Consider the following 21,406-nt stretch of genomic DNA (forward strand, 5'->3'; position numbering starts at 1 on the left):
GATTCTAAATCCCACGTACACCATTTATCAGGTGTCCTTTCTCTCTCTGACTCCCTACGCATTTCCGCAATATAACTAGTATTTTCCACAGAAATAAGTCTAGATTGCAGATAATAATACCTGGAGTGTGTATGGCACATCACCCCTGAAGAAGACAACAAGTTTATATCTACTATCTCAATTAGCCTCATAAGTATCTGGTTGGAAATAATTTTTTCCTGAGATAAGGTAAAAATAAGGGATACTTAAAAGTGTTTCAATTGCATACTCTACAAAAATCCATTTTCTTCTCAGCATTTCTGATCTGCTGCTCATCCCCTTTTATAAAATCACATTATAGGGAAGCCCCACAATAACACCCAGTTTCAAGCCCCAGATATTTGAGAGAACGCACTAGGCCAGCATATGCCTTCCCCGGCATCACAGTCATGTTCTGTCACTGGGACTTTTCCTTTACTATCCAGTGGGTTTCTCGCAAGTATTCCAGGAAAACCGTTCATCATTCCACCACCTAAGAAAGGGTGTTGGTGGGTTGTGGACAATAAGCTCAGAGGAAGAGAAGAGCTGTAGATCCTCCAACTCGATGCTTGCTCGTCATTCCAGAGCTACAAAACTGTCCCTACGCCCTGAGAGCAAGCAGTCGGAGCATGTCTGTGACACAAATGAATGTTCTTTTCATAGTTCTGTTGGTTAACATGCGGCGGTATCTATTTTCAGTGGGTACCCAGACATGCAAGGGAAAACCGAAATAAGAGTCATCTCCTTCTTTGAGATCTTTTAATATTTCACAAATGTCACATTGTATTGTTTCTGTTTACTTACCTGTTTATTGTCCTATACCAGGTTATACATTTATTGAAGGTAAAAACTACATCTCTTACTCATATCTCTATCCCATGCCTGGTACTTAGTGGGCACTCGATGTATTTGTGGGATAAGTGAACGAATGAATTATCACTTTAACAATAATACTTATCACTGGGAGGTTTTTTTGTGTACATACATCTCTGTCTCTCACACTAGACTGTCCACTCTTTCTATTCCTAGTGCCAGACATCCAGTAGGTGCTCAGTAAATAATTGATGTGAGAAGATGAGGAAAAAAGAAGAAAGAAGGGGGGTGAGAAAGGAGAACAAAGATAGTGGTGAGAATCATGAAAGACAATTTGTAGAACCAGTTGGAAAACGGATCGAGCTAATTTCTGCACTGGCGGATGCAACGAAATCATAGATTTATTTCACTTCCACGCAACTATTTGAGAACAGCCAGAAAGGTCCCTGACACACAGTGATGTGCAGCTGTGCTGAGGCTGTGACTAAAACTCAGTGACATTTCCGCTTCGCACAGAAGAGAGGGTCACTTGGTCACTAAGTCCATGTGAGCAGCCTCGTCACAGGGCAGAGTTCTCAGTTTGACTCCAACCCTACACCTGAATATTGCTGCGGAAACTCAGATAGTTGGGCTGCATGGACATAAACAAGACATCTCCCCTGTCAGCTGACCTTTAGGTGGTCCCCGTCTCATCCCTCTGCACACTCTTCAAAACCGCTTTTCCTGATGCTTGAAGAAAACAGAAGCCGTCTGTTGTGCACTGAATGCCCCCCACCCAAAATTCACATATTGAAGTTCCAAGCTCAAAAATGTGACTATATTGGAGACGAGGCCTTTAAAGGAGGGAATAAGTTAAAATGAGGCCCTTAGAGACGCTCTAATACAGTCTGACTGGTGTCCTTGGTTTTTTCAAAAAAAGATATTTGGACACAGAGGAGATGCCAGGGAAGGAAGCATGTGAAGAGAGAAAAGGCCATGAACAAGCCAAGGAGACAGGCTTCAGGAGGAGCCAAACCTGCCAACACCTTGATCTTGGACTTCTGGCCTCCAGGACGGTGAGAAAATTAATTTCTGCTGTTTATGCCACCCGGGCAGTGGTACTTCGTTATGGCAGCTCTAGCAAAGTGGCAAGTACACAGAAGAGATCCTGTAAGACTGCAAGTAAGAGCTAAGAGTCTGAGCTCTGAAATCAAACAGTTCTGGATTAAGACTCCAGCTCCATCTCCCCTGAACCCCAGTTTCCTCATCTGTAAAATCAGGACAATCATACCAACTTCATGGGGCTGTTATGATGAATAAGTCACTTACTGTACCAACCACTTAGCATACTACCTAGTACATGCTCGACACATATTAAATACCAAAAGCCTGCTGCACTGCCTTCCCTCCTTTTCCTACCAAACATCCATCAGGTGTCTCTCCTACACATTTCGATAAGCATTCAAATGATGCTTGTGAAAGGGAGAGCAAAACAACCTACTGTGTAACCTGAAGTGCCCCCCAGCTATCGGTCTCTGCACTCAGAGGCACGATTACAAGCGTTAAGTGTACTCTCTCTTCTCTCCCTCACTTCCAACTCTGCCATCCACCTGGTCCAGTCTGGCCTCCACCTCCACCCCTGCGCTAAATCTGCTCTTTCCACCATCGCCTAGAGCAGGGGCCACATCAGCCTCGAGGTTGCCTTCGAAGGGCCAAAATAATTTTAGGGCTGTATCAATGTCACTACTCCTTAACTGTTAAGGAGTTGAAATTCCACTCGGCCCTTTGAAGGCAACCGTGAGGCTGATGGGGCCCCCGGTGAAAATGAGTGTGACGCCCCTGCTCTAGAGCCTCCTTGTTGCTGAGCCCGACGGACACTTTTCCAGGATCCTGGAAACTCTCTCCCGTTGGCATCCCAGACACCACACCCTCCTCATCTTCCTCCCACATCCCTAGACGATCCCTCTCCACGTGCTTTGCCATCTCCTCTATTACTTGATATTTAAATGTTGGGATTCTTCGGGTTCCGCCCTGGACTCTGCATTTGTCTCCGTATCCTCTCCACAGTCGATCCCACCCACCCACCAGGTCCTCGCGCCATCTGTGCCAACGGCTCTTACACATGCATCTCCGCCCCAGGTGTGCAGCACCTAGGAGTAACAGGCCTCGTCCGTTCGGTTTCTCCTCTGGAAATCTCAGAGATATCACAAGGAAACACGTTCGACACTGAACTTCTATCCCTTCCCTCACTCCCCAAAAAACTTACTCCACCATCTATATAATTCAGCAAGTCACTCCGACAAGCGTTCTAAAAATCATCCTTGACAGTACCTGGCCCTCCTCCCTTGCTCCGGTAATCCAATCTGTCGCTAAATCCTGTCAATGCTCCCAACGAAGTCTACCTCCAAACCACCTTCTAGGCTTCGCCTCCACTGTCGTGCCCGGGCACCGCCATCTCCTGATGGACTGCCAAAGCCTCTGAGCTCATCTTCCTGGTTCTCTCTTGCCTTTCTCCAGTTCTTTCCCCTCAGAAAAGCCAAATGGATCTTTTAAAAATATTAACAGTTTCACCCTGCCTGGTGTAGCTCAGTGGGTTGAGCACTGTCCCACAACACAAGAGGTCACCGGTTCAATTCACAGTCAAGGCACATGCCTGGGTTGTGGGCCAGGTCCCTGGTCAGGGTACATGCGAGAGGCAACCAATCGATGTTTCTCTTACACATCAATGTTTCTCTCTTCTCCCTCCCTTCCCCTCTCTCTAAAATTAAATCAATAAAATCATATATATATACATAGATACACACATGCACACACAAATATATTTTCATGTAAATCCTTCAGTGGTTGCTCACTGCCCTCAATAAAATCCAAAATCTGTAACATCGTTCCTCCCTACCTTCAAACCTCATGTCATACCACCAGAGCCAGACACGGGGGCTCTTGCCCCAGTTTTTTTAAACACAAAAAAGGCAGGGTTTTTTTCTTTTACCTGAAAACCTCTCTATGTACTTGCCCTTCTTCCTAGAATGCTTTTCCCATCACACTGTATCTGGGTAACTCCTACTGATCCTTCAAGGCTGGCTTCAAATGTCACTTCCCCACAGAGGCCTTTGCTCACTTTCTTGTCCAACTCAATGCCCTGACCTCCACCCACACTTTTCTGGTTTAAAATATCCTATTCTATTTTGGTCACAGTAGTTAGCACACTTTTTAAGTATATACTTCTTGACGTGACTGTTGACTCTCTCTCCCAAATGGACAGTAGTCCTCAAAAACTAAGTCTTGTTCATCATGACATCAGCCCAGTGACCAGCAGGTGCTGAGTTTACTGGGTCCTCGCAAGGGTGAAGGAAAAGAAGGAGAGATGCGAAGACTGGATTTAGGCCACGGCTGAACTTTGTTTCTTCAAGAAAAAGCCAGGAAAACCAATTGTGAAAGCCGTGATGATAATGAGGAAAACACAAGAGGCGTCAGCGAAAGGGGTAGTTCTTGTCCAGGCACAGACGAGTCTGACCTCTCCACACTGCTAGTTCACTGCGCAGCCTGTCCCCACCATGCAGCGAAGCTTTGCTACATTTTGCGAGAAAAAGCCACAAAATTTAGTCATTCGTTTGAGCCATATACAAAAATACTTTAACAAAATTGGTATCATATAATACAGAAATTTAAAATCGTTTTTTCTCTCAATCTTAAGCATTTTCCTATGTCAGTAAATATTTTTAAGAGCAACATTATTCCTAATTTTAATATTTAATTATTTATGCTCACTGCTATAAAAGTAAAAAATTCACATAAGCACAAAGAAAAATAAAAACCTAAAGGCCCGCTCTTCAGAGACAATCACAATTAACATTCTGGTGTATTAGCTCTCTAGAAAACTTTCTCTGCATAAATATACATTTATAAAAATAGGATTTCACTGTATATATTAGAATCTGCTTTCCTCCCTTTCCATATCAGAAATACACTTGCACATTGTCATTGTAATGGTTTTATAATTTTCCTTTATGCGCATGAATCATAATTTACTTCATCAATCACCTATCTGTGAAATCTGGGGTTATTTTTCACTATTCCATTCAAAGTTGCAAAGAATATCCTTTTAAATATGTGCATATATCTTTAGTGATCTCCTTAGGATAAAATTTTAATTGTGGAATTCCTGAGTCAGACAGGAAATACTCATTTTAAAGGTTTTGATAAGAACTGAGACAGTTCCCTTCAGAAAGACAGTATCTCTTTACATTCTACTAATAATACTCTGGTTTCTCTTCGGATGGTAGAAATCTTTCATCTTTCACATACTCCTAATATGTAGGAATAATAATGTTTGTTAAATGTCCACTATTTATCAGGTGCTCTATAGACATTTTTAATCCTCACAATAATTTTTCAAAGTAGTTATTTTAATTTCCACTTAAAGATAAATAAACCAAAACTCAAAAAGAGCAAGTGACTTACCCAATGACACAAGCTACTAAGTGGCAGAACCAGTGACAGTCTAGCTCTGTGACAGGCTTCTCCACCAGGCTTGTTGCTCTTGCATTATCTTTATTAGCGTTAAAGTATTTAACTGTATGATATAGCATGCAATATTAATTCTTCCCTTATTCTGTTATTCGACATTTAGGTTGTTTCCAATATTTCATTAATGAACACTGTGGCAAATAGATGAAATATTGGACTAAATCAGTTTATTTCTTTAGAAAACACAAACTGAAACTTGTTTGCCTCAGTAGTCCCACATTTTTTTCTTGAAAGACCAATTCCCTTTAATCCCCGAAGCCCATCTTAAGAATCACGCCGTCCACAAAGCTACTAATTGACTCCAATCGCCATCACTATTGTCCTTCTGACTACTTATCATCTGCCCCAAAACTTCGACAACTTCATGACATAAATGTATCCCTGATAATAAACTGTTCTGTGTGGCTCCAAATTAGTCCTGTGTCTGCTGATCTAGTATCTGTAACAACTGTGTAAAGTCTTTGAGGACAGAATTGTCTTGTATAATATTTGTACCTCCCTTAGAACTTGTCACAATGCTAGGTGCAAAACAGATGGTCAACCTATGCACAATGGTCAAAATGAATTGAAAATTTAAATGTCAGCTACCCTTTATCCTATCAATGTTCTCTAAGTAAATTATTTAAAATTCTAATATAATTTACACAAGTAAGTAATTTCCAAATAAAACTTGTTTCGCATGGAAATAACGCAGAACTCTTTCATGACTTGCTTTTCTCCCATGTCTCATTCCAACAGAGCTCCAAATAATCATTTTGCTTCATATGTATTCCAAATGTTTGTACAGCTTCTTCATTATCATTTGTAGTAGTTACTTGGTTTCTTTTCTTCAAATATATCACTCACTTTACTTTTCATGTCCAGGGCCCTCAAATGCTGGGTCAATGTCCTGGAGTTTATCACAATGTCCTGCAGAGAGCCCTGGGATGCAGCCTGAGTTCCCACCTACAGCCATGTGTGACCTTGAGCAAGTCATTTAATATTTCTGCACTTCAGGGGTTGTTGTTTATTTGTCTCATTCTCATTTTGGCCAAACGAGAAATTAAAATAATATTTCCCCCCGCACTCTTTGCAAGTGCTGGTAACTAAATGCTGGTCACTACAAGTAGATTTGAGGCATGTACTCTAATTTCATCCTATTTTTTAGGCATGTTCTTCCACTACATAAAGCCCACGGCTTTATGGATTTGCTGTCATTGCCCATTTTAAACCACCCATCTCTCTTCAGCCTAACCTTTCACTGAGAAATGACCGACATAAGTAAAGAGCAGTTCATAAACTTGGACTGCTGTAAATATTCACCATAATGGTTAAAGTAAAAATTACACACAGTACCTTTTTCATTTCTTCTCTTAATTAGACGATCAATAAGGAATTAGACATCCTTCTTAATAGTCCAGCATATCTGTCTTAATTCACTATTTTCGTGTCTCTCAAAGTGTCTCTTACATCCTAATTCTTGGTCCAGGTAGTTCTATCTAGAAAATCATATCTAAAATCTACTCTCTCCTTTATCTATACCTTAACTCAAGCCTGCACAATCCTTTTCCTAGATTATTGCAGTCATATCTGGACTGATTCCCTTCTGACACTTTTTTAACATGACATCCAAAGTGATCTTTCTAAAATACAAATCTTCCTCATGTCCTGCTGGTTGAAATCCAAATAATTACCTCAGCATATCCAGTCCAGCATGAACAGATCCCTGCTCATCTGTCAAACTTCATCGTCTGTCTTATCCACACGTACCACACTCGAACCACACTGACTTGCAGAAACGCCAGCTTACGATGCTCCTACTGTGGTTGTGCACACAGCATTCTCCTGACAAGAATGCAATCTGTACCTCTCTGCCCGGCCACCTCCTAAGAATCCTTCGAAGCTCGGCTGTAACCACTTCTGCTATTGATGCATCTCCTTGGCACTTTCACAGTCCACAGGGCTTCCCTCTAGTGTGGCACTTATCACTATAGGTTATAATTATTAACTCAGTCACTGTCTCCTCAACTGGGCCATCAGATCCTCGAGGTCAGAAACTATCTCTTTTATTTTTGTATATCCAGCATTTACTGAGTGCCTTATCATAAATAAATGTTTGATGAATGAATGAATGCACATGTCACATGATCTATCGTACAACAAAGCAGTTTAGAATTTATATTCCTTTCATGGATTAGTTTTGGATCTTGGATATGACACTATGTACTTCCTTTTTCTATCACTTACAGGAAAAACAATTTGTATCACAAGAACTAATGTATCACTTTCTTCCAAAGTCCCCAGTTCCACTGGGGTGTGGGGCTGGTCTGGCTGAAAGCCAGCTGAGGGGCTGAGGATGGGCTGTGTCCAAACGATGGAGAAAGAGCAAAGAAGACCTATTCCAAGAGTCAGAGGGGCAGACAGAAAGCCCCCCTCTGAGTGACTAACTGCATGAAGAACCAGGCATGGCCTTGTAGTCAGAGGGTGCTATGCGCCCCAGTTGCCCCTGACCAGCTTAGAGAACAGTCAGAACAGAGGAATATAAACAGTCCTCAGTCTCTGAGTCAGTCTCAACTGAGGATTAGAGCTGTGTCCCTCTAGGTGAAGAAGGAAAGTGAAGCACCATTCAGAAAGGCACACTCCCAAGAAGAATATTTTGGGAAACAATTTTAGGAGAAGCAGAAAATATACAGGTCATAGCACGGTTAAAATTGGCCCTGTTCTACTCAGAACAAGTTAGGCTGTGCCGTCCTCTGTTGGGTGAGAACCACAGAAAAGAACACTGTGGGCAGAAGGCGCCCAGACTAACTGCATCATTTGAGGACACATCTTGAACTCCTAGTACGGTTAAAGAGCTCAAGCTGAGGGAACTCTGGTTGGAAGATGTTACAGAAAAAGCCCAGAATTCGGAGTCCTGTCTAATACCCACTGAGCCTAATATTCAATTACTTGTATTCTTTCAGCCCGATGCTTTTTTAAAAGTACTCATTGGTTTATCCTTTATTTTCACATGGAGCTTTTCTGGGAAGAGGAGTTCGGCTTTTTTTATTTATTAACTTCTCACTATGAGAATTTTAAACACATAGAAGTAGAGAGAAAAGCAAAATGAAGCCCATGTACCCAACACTCAACCTTACTGGTCACTGTCGATTCCTGTCCACAATATTTTTTTACTTGAGTATTTACAGCAAATGCTGTTATTCAGGTCATTCCACTTATAAATATTTTACTTTAATCTCTGACTAATAAAGACATTTATAACATAGTTGCAACAGTGCTACACACCCAATAACATTAACAAATAAATCCCTTTATATGTCAGGAGCCAAACAAGATTTGCGAGGGGCATTTCACCAATTCCACGTGAGCCCCTCCCCTTCCTCATTCCCTCCTGCTGCCGCAACTACAACTTGCTCTTCCACAAGGGCACAGGCAACATGGGCCTGTAGCATCTTCAGTTTCACGTCTGCCCCCATGTTCCAGATTCTCCTAACTTTCCTCGTTTATTTCCTTATACATCTGTAATTTTCTGTAGTTACTACAAGAGTCTTCTCACCCTACTCCTCCCCAACCCCAATAACTGGAGTTTTTCACACACACACACACACACACACACACACACATAAATATATTCTAGTTTACAGATGGAAAGATGGAGGAACCAAGAGTTCAAAGCATATGGAAAAAGAGACCAGTGTCATTGGAATTCAGGCTCTTCTACATACTAGCTATGAGAACTTGAGTAATGAACTTCTCTGAGCCTCAACTTCCTAACCTATAAAATGGGGGGTTTAAAATATTACGTGTGTAAACTACCCAGCACAATGACTGGCAGATAGTAGATAGTAACTGCTACTATTATTAGCAGTTACATGTGAGAGCCTTCTCTTTTCCCTTCCCCAGTCCAATACTCTGTCCCTGAAAATGGAATAACCTGTGGAGTAAGATAAACACAGCAAAGATCTGGCATCAACCAAATCAATGATAATCCCTTACACACACACAATCTACTAGCGCATTTGGTACTGAAATCCCGTTCTACTTTAACAAATACAAAAGTAAATACAGCTAATAATAAAGATATTCAGAACTGGAGATGAAGGGAGAACAATGAGCACCACCACGCATTGTTTGGGAGTTCTGGTGAGGAACCAGAGTTCTTGGGGAATCCTTGATCGAAGAGGAGCCCCCTTCTTTGAGGACGGTCATCCTCTTTCACTGAAAGCAAAACCTCATAAAGATCCAAATGAAGGGTGAGGGGAAAGGATACACATATTTAGAGAGCCAAACCAGTCAAATCTCCCCTCAAAAGCGAAAAACATCAGATATCACAAATTTTCATTGTTATTTCTTCTAAATACTCACATACTTACACATATATTCTTTAGTCGGTTTTAGTTCCAGGTGGCAAACTTTACCTGACATTTTCAGCAGATAGGAGAGGTCAGCAAAGAACATTCCGGTTCTTCAGCAAGTGACTCCACTGCTGCCATCATCACCATCACCATCATCAATTACAATCGTCTAGCCTTTACATTTTTCAAAGCACTTCCATATACATTATTCAATTACATTTTTAAAAGATTTTATTTATTTATTTTTAGAGAGAGGAGAAGGGAAGGAGAAAGGGAGAGAAACATCGATGTGAGAGAAACCTCAATCAGATGCCTTTCGCGCAACCCCAAGTGCAGACCTGGCCCACCAGGCACGTGCCCTGATGAGGAATTGAACTGGAGACCTTTTGGTTCGAAGGCCAGCGCTCAATCCACTGAGCCACACCAGCCAGGGCTCAGTTACATTTTTGAGTAGTGAACTTGTCAGAAATGTGTCAGGAATTAAAGGAATTTTACGCGTAAAGCAAAAATTAAGCAACAAAGGTGAAGGGAAATTTATCAGTGATCTCATTTGTTTATCAGATGTCGATCAAACTCTCATTAATGCGCTAGGCACTTTGAAATACAAATAAAATCAATAACAAAAGACATAATCCTTATTCTCTGGGTCCCAATAACAGTAATAATTCTAAATTCTGAGTGTTTATGTTGTGCCGGTAAACATAAAAATAATAGTTGTATCATTAGTACTAATCGCATATTACCAATGAGAAAACCAAGGCTTAGTTAGGGAAGTTAAGTAACTTGCCCAACGTCACGTAAGAGGCAAATAATAGAGCCACCTTCTGACATGTCACCTATAAAGAGAAACAATTGAACTAGTTGTAACCCACCACACATTTTTAACACACTGAAAAACACACAGATACCTAAAACCACCCATTGTTTTCATGCATGAATAGTGATCCCTAATCACTTGCCAGATGGAGAAAGCTTTAACATGGAAACACTTCATTTGCCAGAGATGGAGCACTTGCAATAATGAAAGGGGAAACAATTTATTTAAGTCAAAAGAGAAGACTGCTGTTCCTATTTCTATTGCATTAGTGGTCAGGAGAGCTTGTACTGGGAACTGTGAAAGTCAGATTCATTTCATGGTGTGATGGAGGAAGTGATAAAGCGGTGAGTTTTCTTCATGAGAGCTTGTTGAGTATTAGTAATAATTTGAAATGGAATATGGAGCTGTATTTTATTTTCATACAATCAAGCTAGGTGATATAAGTTTGTTTTTAAAATTATCCAGGACAGCTTCCTCACTTCAAGATTTTTAAACTGAAGAGTTTAAGTGGCCAAATTCTCAGTACCTCCTGTCCCTTTTGAAGAGAGACTCACAAGTTTGTTCTTTCTTCCTGATGTGACAAGAAAGTATTTGAAACTGCAAGAACCAAGTTGGGGGTCAAGGACTTATAAATCAAGACATATGGATTTAACAGATGAAAACTAGAGAATGTTTTAATCTCTCATTGCTAAACTCTATTAAGCTCTCTATAACTGCAGATTTTTGAGGAATGAAAGAGCTCTTTGGTAGAAATTAAATCATTTCAGAGATACACAGAAGTTGATGACTCTGAATCATTCTTTAAGTTTCCATATCTAACTGCAAAACACAAGACATACAGAAATTACCAAGTATCTGTTCAATCAATGTGGCTTCATTTCAAAAGAAAATGATGGCATAGAGAATAAATTATACTCCCTAAGAAGATGGAGATATCCCAGTAGTGCTTAAATAAGGAGATAAATGATAAAGAGCATGGTCCTGAAATTTAAATGTCTGGCTCCATGGACAAACTCTGGGAAATACTTGGGATCCTACTTTCCTGGTGAAGTACATTCTATTCCATGACGGCACTAAAGTCCAACTAGAGATCCATGATCAACCTAGAGTTAAAATTCAGATGTGCTGTGACTCAGAACATTCTGCACAATTCCCGAGAATAATTCAGTCCACCATACAACATTTTCTCTAACTTGATCAAACTAAACAATGATGACATATAAAATTATAACTCTTCAAGACTCTTTTTAAAATCATAACATTTCTTTTGCATTGACTATGTACCAGGCACTATTCTCAGCACTTAGCCAAGTAACTCTTGTAAGACTCACAATAATCTTATGAGTAGTTGCTATTTTATTCCACTACCCTTCTTTTTTTAGGCACGAAAAAGTTAAGGAAACTGTTACCAATTTCAAAAATCTATGCAGTCTGCGTATAAATTGTTCCCTCACTCAGTCAACAAATATTCACGGAGGGTCAACTATGTGCCCAGTACGGGGGATACAACCCTGTGGGACACAGTGACGGCTCCTGATCTCATGATGCTAATGGCAAAGTGCCAGAGATGAACACTAGGCCCAAAGAGTTGTTCTAAAGGTCTATGAAGAACATTGCAGGGAGCTAAAATAAAGAATTAGAAAAGGGGGATTGGGAATACCCTCTTTACATAGGGTGGTTTGGGAAGGCCCCTCAGAAAAGGTCATATTCAAGTTAAGAGAGAAAGAGTGCGAAGATGCTAGGGAGAAAGTTTCTGGGTTAAGACCACAGAGTAAACGGTACCATCTAAATCATACACACCTGAAATGCCACCTACTAGCGGTAAAAGAATCATTAAAGATAAGAAAGGAACAATAGGCAAGAAGACACACGGCAACATAATTTGGGAAGCTCGGAAGCCAATAGAAAAGGAGCAGACCAGAGAGAGTCAGTCCCAGGCCAGCAGTAAGGAAAGCGGAGAAAAAACAATGTGTGTCTCAGAATTCTCAAAAGGCGTGGACTAGATGTGTGGAGCAGGAAAGAAACCAAAAAAAAAAAAAGGAGAGATTGACTGAAAGCTGTTTAAGCAGCAAATGGATTTCTAAATTCTCTTCACTGCTTCACATCCCTGAGAAAGCCCCTCTCTGTACCTCAGGGGGTCTGGAGTTGCCTAAAGAGAACACACACTAGAGGGTCTCTGGAATGAAAGAAACCAAACAGGTGCAGACCGGGTAACCTACCTGAACCAATGGGATTTACTGGGTACGTAAAGTCTGAATACTGAATACAGAGCTGTGCCAACCTGTGCCTGGCTCACCCAATGCCTCGCAGACGGACCCTTATCCTTCATCCCGGAGACTGGAAGCCTCTTTCCTTCTCCCTCCTTCTGTGAACCTGACTAGTCAAAAATGAAAAACCTGAAGACAGACAGCGATATCAGGGGCTTCCCAATCAATGGCCACCAATGTGCACAGGTCAGCTCCTTAGTCCCAACCCTTAACCATAAAGATAGCAAAGAATGGCCAGCCATTGAGAGAAAGCCTCCGACATGCAAGACAGACCAGAAGGAACAGAAAATCAACTTGGAGAAAAATAATCTACATAGAAAAGGAAATCTTTTTTAAAAAACCATTATTAATAACAGAAAGATGAGATACTCTACCCAAGAAAGAATGTTGAGGTCCTACTTAAAAAAAAAAAAAAAAAAAACCAGAAACCCAGCACCATTGCTGCTGCCGCTGCTGGAGGGAGGCATCTGAGACAAGATGAAGCTCATCATCCTGGACCACTGTTCCCAGGCCAGCACACGGGTGCCAAAGGCATCGGCAACTGAGAGATCCAGTTTAACCTAAGACCAGACAAGTACATCGCTCTGGGGCTCCCCACCAGGAGCACCCCACTTGACTGCTACAGGAAGCTAACTTGAGTGCTATAAGAATGGAGACCTGTCCTTCAAATACATGAAAACCTTCAACATGGACAAATACATGGGTCTTCCTAGGGACCACCCAGAGAGTTACCACTCCTTTATGTGAAACAAGTTCTTCCAGCACACTGACAAGCACCAAAAAACACCCCCGTTCTGCATGGCAATGCAACCGGCCTACAGGCTGAGTGTGGTGCCTTTGAGGAGAATATCAAGGCTGCAGATGGGACTGAGGCATTTGTTGGAGGCCTTGGCTCCAGCGGACACACTGCCTTCAACAAGCCAGCATCCAGCCTGGCGTGCAGGATCCGTGTGAAGCTACCGGTCATGGTCTCCATCCTGGCCAATGCTAGGTGCTTTGATGGAGACCTCGCCCAGGTGCCCATCACGGCCCTAGGCAGGAGCAGGGAGGGCGTGGGCACCATCACGGATGCTGGAGAGGAGGTGATTGTCATCACAGGTGCTCACAAGGTGTTTGCTCTGTACAAAGCCATCGAGAAGCGAGTGAACCACGTGTGGACCACGTCTGACTTCCAGCAGCATCCCCGTGTGCCGTGTCGGCGGGCAATGAGGATGCCACCCTGCAGCTGAAAGTGAAGACCATCGAGTATTTCAAAGGTTCAATGCTTGCTCATAACAAGTCAGTGGACCACTGGTACAGTATCAAAGAGAAAGAAGCAGAGCAAAGCCAGTCTTCTAAGAAAGCGCGCCATGCTTTACCTGGCTAACGCTAGTCTCAGGTACCTCAGGAGACAGGCAGGTCTTTCTGGAAATTGTCTTTGGGAGGACAGAATTATATTTCTTTAATCCTGATGATGAGTCCAGATAAATGGGTGAATTTACTGTTCTCGTCTATGCAGCATGGAGCCTAGTCATGGAATTTAGCTACAGGAGAAATAACTTGTAACTTACTCTGAATCAGGAAAAAAAACCCACTCCGTAATTTTGAGGTCTGCTCCACACAGATTAGGGGTTTTCAGTTTCTTGTTCTGCCTCTGACACTGTTCACATGATGTACAACACACTCCCGTCGGGAATTTCCACCATTGTGTGCAGATTCTCAGTTCGGGGGAACAGGGGCATGTTGCACTGGACAAAACCTTGTTGGGGGGCCTGGGAGCCCCTCTTGAGCAGGCCCGCCCCTTATCTGAGAGTCACTGATCCAGGTTAATGAACAAACTCCCAATGTCTAAAATTGGCATAAGGGGGGCAGTCCCTCTGGTCAGTAACAAGTGGCATGGAGAGAAGATGGCCCCTTACTTTCTTTCCTCAGTTTCTTTTTTTTTCTTTCTCTCAGTTGGCCTTTTGTTGAACTCAGAGGACCCCTTAGGGGAGGATCTGGGAGAGTGGGGCTCAAAAGAAGGCTTTTCTGATAAACTGGGAGCCGGGAGTGGCCAAGCAACCCCAACGCCTCTCCCTCAGGAACCCTGCAGCACTGAGAGGCAGGCGGAAGCCCTTTTCCCACCAGAGCCCTGTGTTTTTGTCCCCAGGTCTCACGGTGGCTCCCCCATCACAGACTCATCAGTGAGGACAAGGACCCCTGGGGCAGTGGACACTGGCACGATTTCAGGGTGGTGTTCAGCCAAGGAGACTGGAGCAAGCGGCTCAATTATGAGTTTAGTCACAACGCATGAGCGACACGGTCTCCTGCGTCCCTAGCAGCTAAGTGCCAAGACAACATATAAATGCTTCTACAGTTGCCTTTCCCACCTAAAATACCCTGCCCTGCTAACCTTCTCAGTTTCATGTGGCACGCTCTGATGTTTCCAGAACATCAGGAAATATAACCCTTTGTCCCTTTATCCTTCGCGAAATGAATCTACTGCTCTGTCTTCCTTTTGCTCTTTTAAGCCTCCTCCTCCCTATGTTTGTGCCGATTTCAAGCTGCTGCTGCCTCCAATTCTGGTGAAGGGTTTTCAGGGCCTGGCTCAGGCCTCTTAACTGCTATGTTTGGTACCAGCATTTTGCCTTTACTTTTGTACGCATGACTGTGCTTTCATTCTGTTTTAAGCTAATAGAGCAGTGGGCTTCTGTACAATGTGATATTTTCTATTCAATCTGATTTTTTTAATGCATAAAACAAACAATCCTTGCAAATTAAAAATACGACCTTAGAGGTAAATAATCAATAGAAGGGCTACAAGATACAGTTGATTAAATTCTTCCCAAAGTATAGCAAAAAAACAAAGGAACAAAATAAGAGAGAAACGATCCATCTAGAAGGTCCAGGTTCAGAATAAAAGGAGTTCCGGAAAAAGGCAACAGCAGAACCAAAGGGTTTAAAATCATTAACAAAGTCGTTAAGAAAATTTTAGAATATGGCAGACTTTTCATGTCTCCCACAAGGAATAAAAATTGACACACCACAGGGCACAATTATCGTGAAACGTCAGAAAAGGATGACAGACAAAAGATTCTGTATGTTTCTAGAGGTTTTTTTTTATCCTCACCTGAGATATATTTATTGACTTCAGAGAGAAAGGAAGGGAGAGAGAGAAATATCAACTGGTTGCCTCCCATTTACATGCCCCAAATGAAGATCAAACCTGCAACTAGGTATGTGCTCTGACTGGGAATCGAACCTGCAACCTTTTGTTGTATGGGGTGATGCTCTAACCAACTGAGGCACCCAGCCAGGGCACTACAGATTTTTAACAATTTATATCACTTAGGAAAGACCAGGAATCAGAACGGCTTTGGACTTCTCAAAAGCAACAGAGGAAGCAAGATAATAATGGAGCAATGTCTTTAAAACCCTGGAAAATATTACCCTCAAAGTAGAAATCTATAATCAGGCAAGCTCTAAATAAAATATAAGGACGTGTTTAGACAATCATGGTTCCAAAAAAGTTATTTCCCATGCATCCTTTTGTAACAGGGCGTAGTCAGGAGGCGGGCCCTAAAAAAGATTTGGAATGGGGTCCAGAACTCAAGATGTCCAGGAAATATTAAGATGTCCTCACCGCCCCCCCCTCAGGTGTCAGTTGGGGAAGGGACAAATGGAGGAGGGCCACTGAGAGCTGTTTTGCATAGCAACAGTTTCGCAGCTAACCTCTGGAATGGTCATTTAACATATCCATAACCTCTAACTGGTTTCATAGATATGTTAAATAGCTGTGGCCATGCTTTGAGCCAGGGAGAAGGGAGTGGCTTCTACCCAGGATTAACTGGGGGCAGGTCTCCTGAGTTACAGCACCTGCATGAGGGTTTGGAGTTGATTGGCTCCACGCCACGGGGCCACACCTGCCCAAACTCACTATGGCAGCCCAGTAAAGCTGAGAGGACACGGGAGTCCTGGCAGGTGTAACCGATTGTGGGAGGAGTCAGAAATGAGACTGCAGAGAAAGATTGGCGCAGGGATTTAAACGCAGACACGGCAGCCATTGGAGAGAGAGCTACATGGTTTTGGTGGAGTGCAGACATCCTCTTGCCCAAGTAAGGGAGAACCATGCAGTTTTGGCAGAGTGGGGCCCCCGCAGCCATGTGAAGAGAGAGCCGTGCGGTTTTGGCAGAGTGAGAACCTCTTCTTAGCCATGTGAGGAGAGAGAACCACATGCTTTCAGCCAGAATGGAGACTCCCGCAGCCATGTGAGAGAGAATCACCATGCGGCTTTAGCAGAGAACTGCCACTCGGCTTTGCCAGAGTGGTGATCCTACCCTCTTCGCAGCCATGTAAAGGAAAGAACCATGCAGTTTTGGCCAGAGTGCAGACCCCTGCAGCTCTGGTAAAAGAGGCCCACTTGGCTTTGGGATAATCCCTTTGGCTGCGTGGCCTGGGAAGCAGAAGAGACTTTGCCTGGAAGAAGGGTAACAGAACTCTTTGCCAGTAGACCATGAGAAGGTGCCACATGGCTTTGGAGTAATTAGAGATCCTGCCTGGATGGTGACACAGCTGACAGTGCCAGCAGCCTGAAACACAGACGGGTGCTTCTTTTCCTGAGATACGGTACCCCGAATTAGGGCAGGGGGGAAGGAAGCGCTGTGGGCATCTGTGGTTATCCTAAAGGACTTCGATATTTTAATGGGGACATTGGGTCACTACTTTAAGTCTGTATAGCTTTAAATAAACCTTTCCTTTCCTTTTCACAAACCTCTGGCATTGAGAGATGTCTTTCCTCTGGCGGTGGACACACAAGCTCAGTAGGTATTAGTATATCATCCTTGGGAGGGGCCCCCGTTGTTCTGTAGCAGTTTTTGGCATCCCTGGGTGGGCCAAATATTGCCCCCCCCTTGGACCTCTGTTCTGTAACAGTTTCTCCTAGGAAAGACCCCACTGTGCGTCAGGTATAGAAGGCAATCAGTCAAGATCAGAGCTGTTGGAAGCTGTTGTCACCAAGGGCCCACACTGGATATCCTGGGATTTTACCGGAGGCAGAGTGCCTGGGTGAGTGTGCCCCCATTCTTATTCATTCCTAAGCCAATGAAGTTCCTCCTTTCTTTCACAGTTTCTTGAAACAGCTAAGGATGCTCATTTTACTTCCAAAGAACTCTACTTTGACCTATTTCTAAGAACTAGGGGTAGGCCATGTTGAGCTTAAGCAGGAAATACAGAGTAACCCCAGTCCTTGGCCCTCAATCTCCACATCCACCAGAACCCTGACCGTGGTGAACCCTGCTTTTCTTAGACTCACTCCTGACCTTGCTCAATGACGTCCCAGAAGGAGCCCTCAAGGAGACTGAATCCAAATTGAGTTCCAGGGAATCTACTTATCTTCATGAAATGAAAGAGGGCATAAATTACATATGCCATTTCAAAAATAATATTAAGTATATACTCTTACACCCACGACCAAGACAAAAAGAATATTTCCTGTGTCTTATCTCCGTTCATCCCCCTCACTCACCAGAGAGATTTTCCAACTTTTCTGTTAAGCATTCTCATGCTTTTCTTTATCGTTTCATCCAATGAGCATGTATAAATAGTGACTGTAAACACTGTATGATTTAATTTCAAAACATTGAAGAGCAAGCCCACACTCAGTGTTGTAAGAAAACAAACACAACTGCCATCGATTTGAACGTTCCCCTGTACTTACAAATGTTGGCCATCTCCTCTTAGTGGCAACAGAAAACAGAGAAAGGACTAAAGGGGCTGCTGTGACTTCATCTGGACACAGACACAGAGTGGGCGAACAGTCACAAGGCTGGCTACACAGGCAGCAGCCATTTGATTCAAGAAATGAATCTTAACTACCAGAGAACAGGGTTTTAAAAAGAGTCTGGTTAAAGATGCTGAAAGAGGAGGGATCTTGGAAGAGGGTAGTGGCAGCAGCTTAGTTTTTTAATCAACCCAAACCCTTTTGACTAAAAACAGATAAATCAAGGAAGATGACAACCCAAAGACTGGCGGATAATATCTACAACAGAACTAGGTGACAAAGTAGCCCAATGAACCAATTACCAGAGGATGGGACAAAGGTCTGACAGCTCCACACCCATGTGATATCAGCATCCCTGCCGGAAGAAACAAAAAGAGGGCCTTTGGGCATCCTGGCCCTCGGCAGAGGGGAACTCTCATGTGGTCCACAGGTAAGCACAGGAAACTGTGGTGGCCCAACCCGAAAACAAGTCAAAGCAGGGCAGGTTCTTCATGTGATAAGATCTGCAGGTGAGGGAGTAGATGCTCACCTCTAAACACTAACAAACCAAGGCTTCCTTCGAGAGAGAAAGCCCTGTGTTCAGACGCAACTGCTGAGAAGAGAGTTCCCATTGAACAGTGTAAGGGTATTAGATGCAAAACACAAAGAAAGTCCAAATAAAAGTGAAGTCATAGAAAGTACAAGAGCAGGGATTAGTCGAAGAACCTGAACGAATGGCCCATGGAAATGAACAACAGTGTGGGTAATGACTGTGGAAGGAGGGAGCGAGCTGGACAAAGGAGGGAAAAGGGGGGAAAATTGGTACAACTGTAATAGAATAAACAAGAATTTTAAAAGTACAAGAATATATAAGAAAATAAGAAGCAGAGACATGCACTACACAGATAAAAACTGTAACCTGTTTTAAAATAAGCTAAAAGAAATTAAGAAAATGACTGAAACTAGGTTATTAAGCACACTGAAATTAGGTGAATAGAGAGGAGAGATTCTGAAAAGGAAGGTGAAAGAACTCTAGAGAATCAGAAATAAGGAAAATATTTTTAAATGAAGACTCAAGCACTAGAAAGAGGAATAAATAAACACAATGGACAATGCTTAAGAAAAATAAAACACAGAAAGAAGGAATTCTGCCCTGGTGTGGCTCAGTGGATTGTGCAGCCTCCTGCAAACCAAGGCGTCACAGGTTCGATTCTTGGTCAGGGCACATGCCTGGGTTGCAAGGGCTAGATCCCCATCGAGGGGCATTCGAGAGGGAGCTGATGGATGTTTCTCTCGCACACTGGTGTTTCTCTCCTCCTTCTCCCTCTTTCTAGAGAAAGAGAGGAAGGAAGGATTCTTAAAAATTAAAAAGAAATAAAGAGGCTTCTGGTTATGATAAACGAAACCTGCACTGACAGCTTCTCTTCCTTTCACGGAAAATAACTACAAAGCTTGGATATGATGAAAAAAATGGAGGCCTGAGAGCACAGGAGAATGGACTGAAGCGACAGACTCTGAGAGGGAATTCCAGCTGCCATGGAGGAGGGGCGTTCAGCCCGGGGCAGTCCACGCAGCAAACATAGTGGTGAAGGCAGACAGAACAACCCAGTCTTTCTGGCCTGGGAACCAGAAAAGGAAAACTGGCAAACAGTGAATGTTGAAGCAAATGGGGGAACCGGACAAGGGGGAAAGGGACCTGCAGCCTCTGAGTACCCAGCTCCCCAGCTGGTCCCTGAACCACACGGATGTAAAACAGACCCAAAGCAGCCCAGCTAAAGGCAAAGGATCTGAACAGAGTACAGAGTTACTGCATCAGGAAGAGAGTTCACACTTCAAGTCAAGCCAAGAAAATGACCTAGAAAAAAAAAGGAAACACTATTCATCAGTGGGAAATAATAGAATCCAAAATCTCCACAACTTAATATTTATAACATACAGGATACAATCCAAAATTATTCGACAAAGAACCAAGAAAATGAAACACATTCTCCGAAGAAGAGAACATCAGTCCAGTTTGATCGTGAAGTGAAACAGATGTCGGAACTAACAGTAAGGTATATACAACCAGTGCAACTCTCCTCAGCGAAGTAAGACAAAACACGCTTTCGATGCATGAAACTCTCATCAGAGAAATAAGAAGTCCCAATAGAAAAATAAAAGTGATTTTAAAAGAACAGAACGAAAATTCTAGAACTGAAAAATATGAATTTCTGAATTAAAAAAGTTCACTGGATGGACTTAGCCAAATGGATATGACTGAGAAAAGAGTACATAAACTTGAAAATAGATCAATAGAAGGTATTCAAGGTTGAAAAATACACAGGGAATAAAAGGATTGGGGGAAAAACGAGCAGAGCCTCAGAGACCTGTTACATAACATCGAACAGTAAAATTCAGGATGTGTAAATGGAAAACCAAAAGGAGAGGGAAAAAAAAATGGGGCAGAAAAAGGTATGTGAAAAAAAAGTAACCAAAGATTTCCCAGATTTGATATATATAAAAATAGAAATTTTCACACACAAAATAAGCAAACACCTAACAGAACAGACATCTAGCAACCTATGTGGATAGAAGCCCATGTGAAACTCCAACGGATAAAAGCCAAAGACAAACAGTGTATCTTGAAAGCATAAAGAGAAAAATTACAGATATTACATAAAGAGATATTACATACATATTATAAACATGGTACAGTTTGATGGCTGTAATCCCCTCTGAAACCATGAAGGCCAGATAGAATAATATCTTTAACGTACTAAAAAAAACTGTCAAAGCAGAATTCTGTATTTACCAAAAATATCCTCCAATAATAAAAGTAAAGGCATTTTCAGACAAAGAAATCCAAGAAATTTGGTCACAAACAGAGCTGCACTACAATAAAAGCCAAAGGAAGTTTTCAGGCTAAAGACAGAAACACAGGTTTTCAGGAAGGAAT

At 42.5% G+C, this 21,406-nt stretch overlaps 1 pseudogene; it reads left to right on the plus strand.

Moving 5' to 3' along the window:
* The first annotated feature begins 13,232 nt into the window (after positions 1-13,232).
* LOC119037923 (glucosamine-6-phosphate isomerase 1-like) lies at positions 13,233-14,121 on the plus strand (annotated as a pseudogene).
* The last annotated feature ends 7,285 nt before the right edge of the window (positions 14,122-21,406 follow it).

This window comes from Artibeus jamaicensis, unplaced genomic scaffold (assembly GCF_021234435.1).
Source record: "Artibeus jamaicensis isolate MK-2021 breed Jamaican fruit bat unplaced genomic scaffold, CSHL_Jam_final contig_444, whole genome shotgun sequence".
Lineage (NCBI taxonomy): Eukaryota > Metazoa > Chordata > Mammalia > Chiroptera > Phyllostomidae > Artibeus > Artibeus jamaicensis.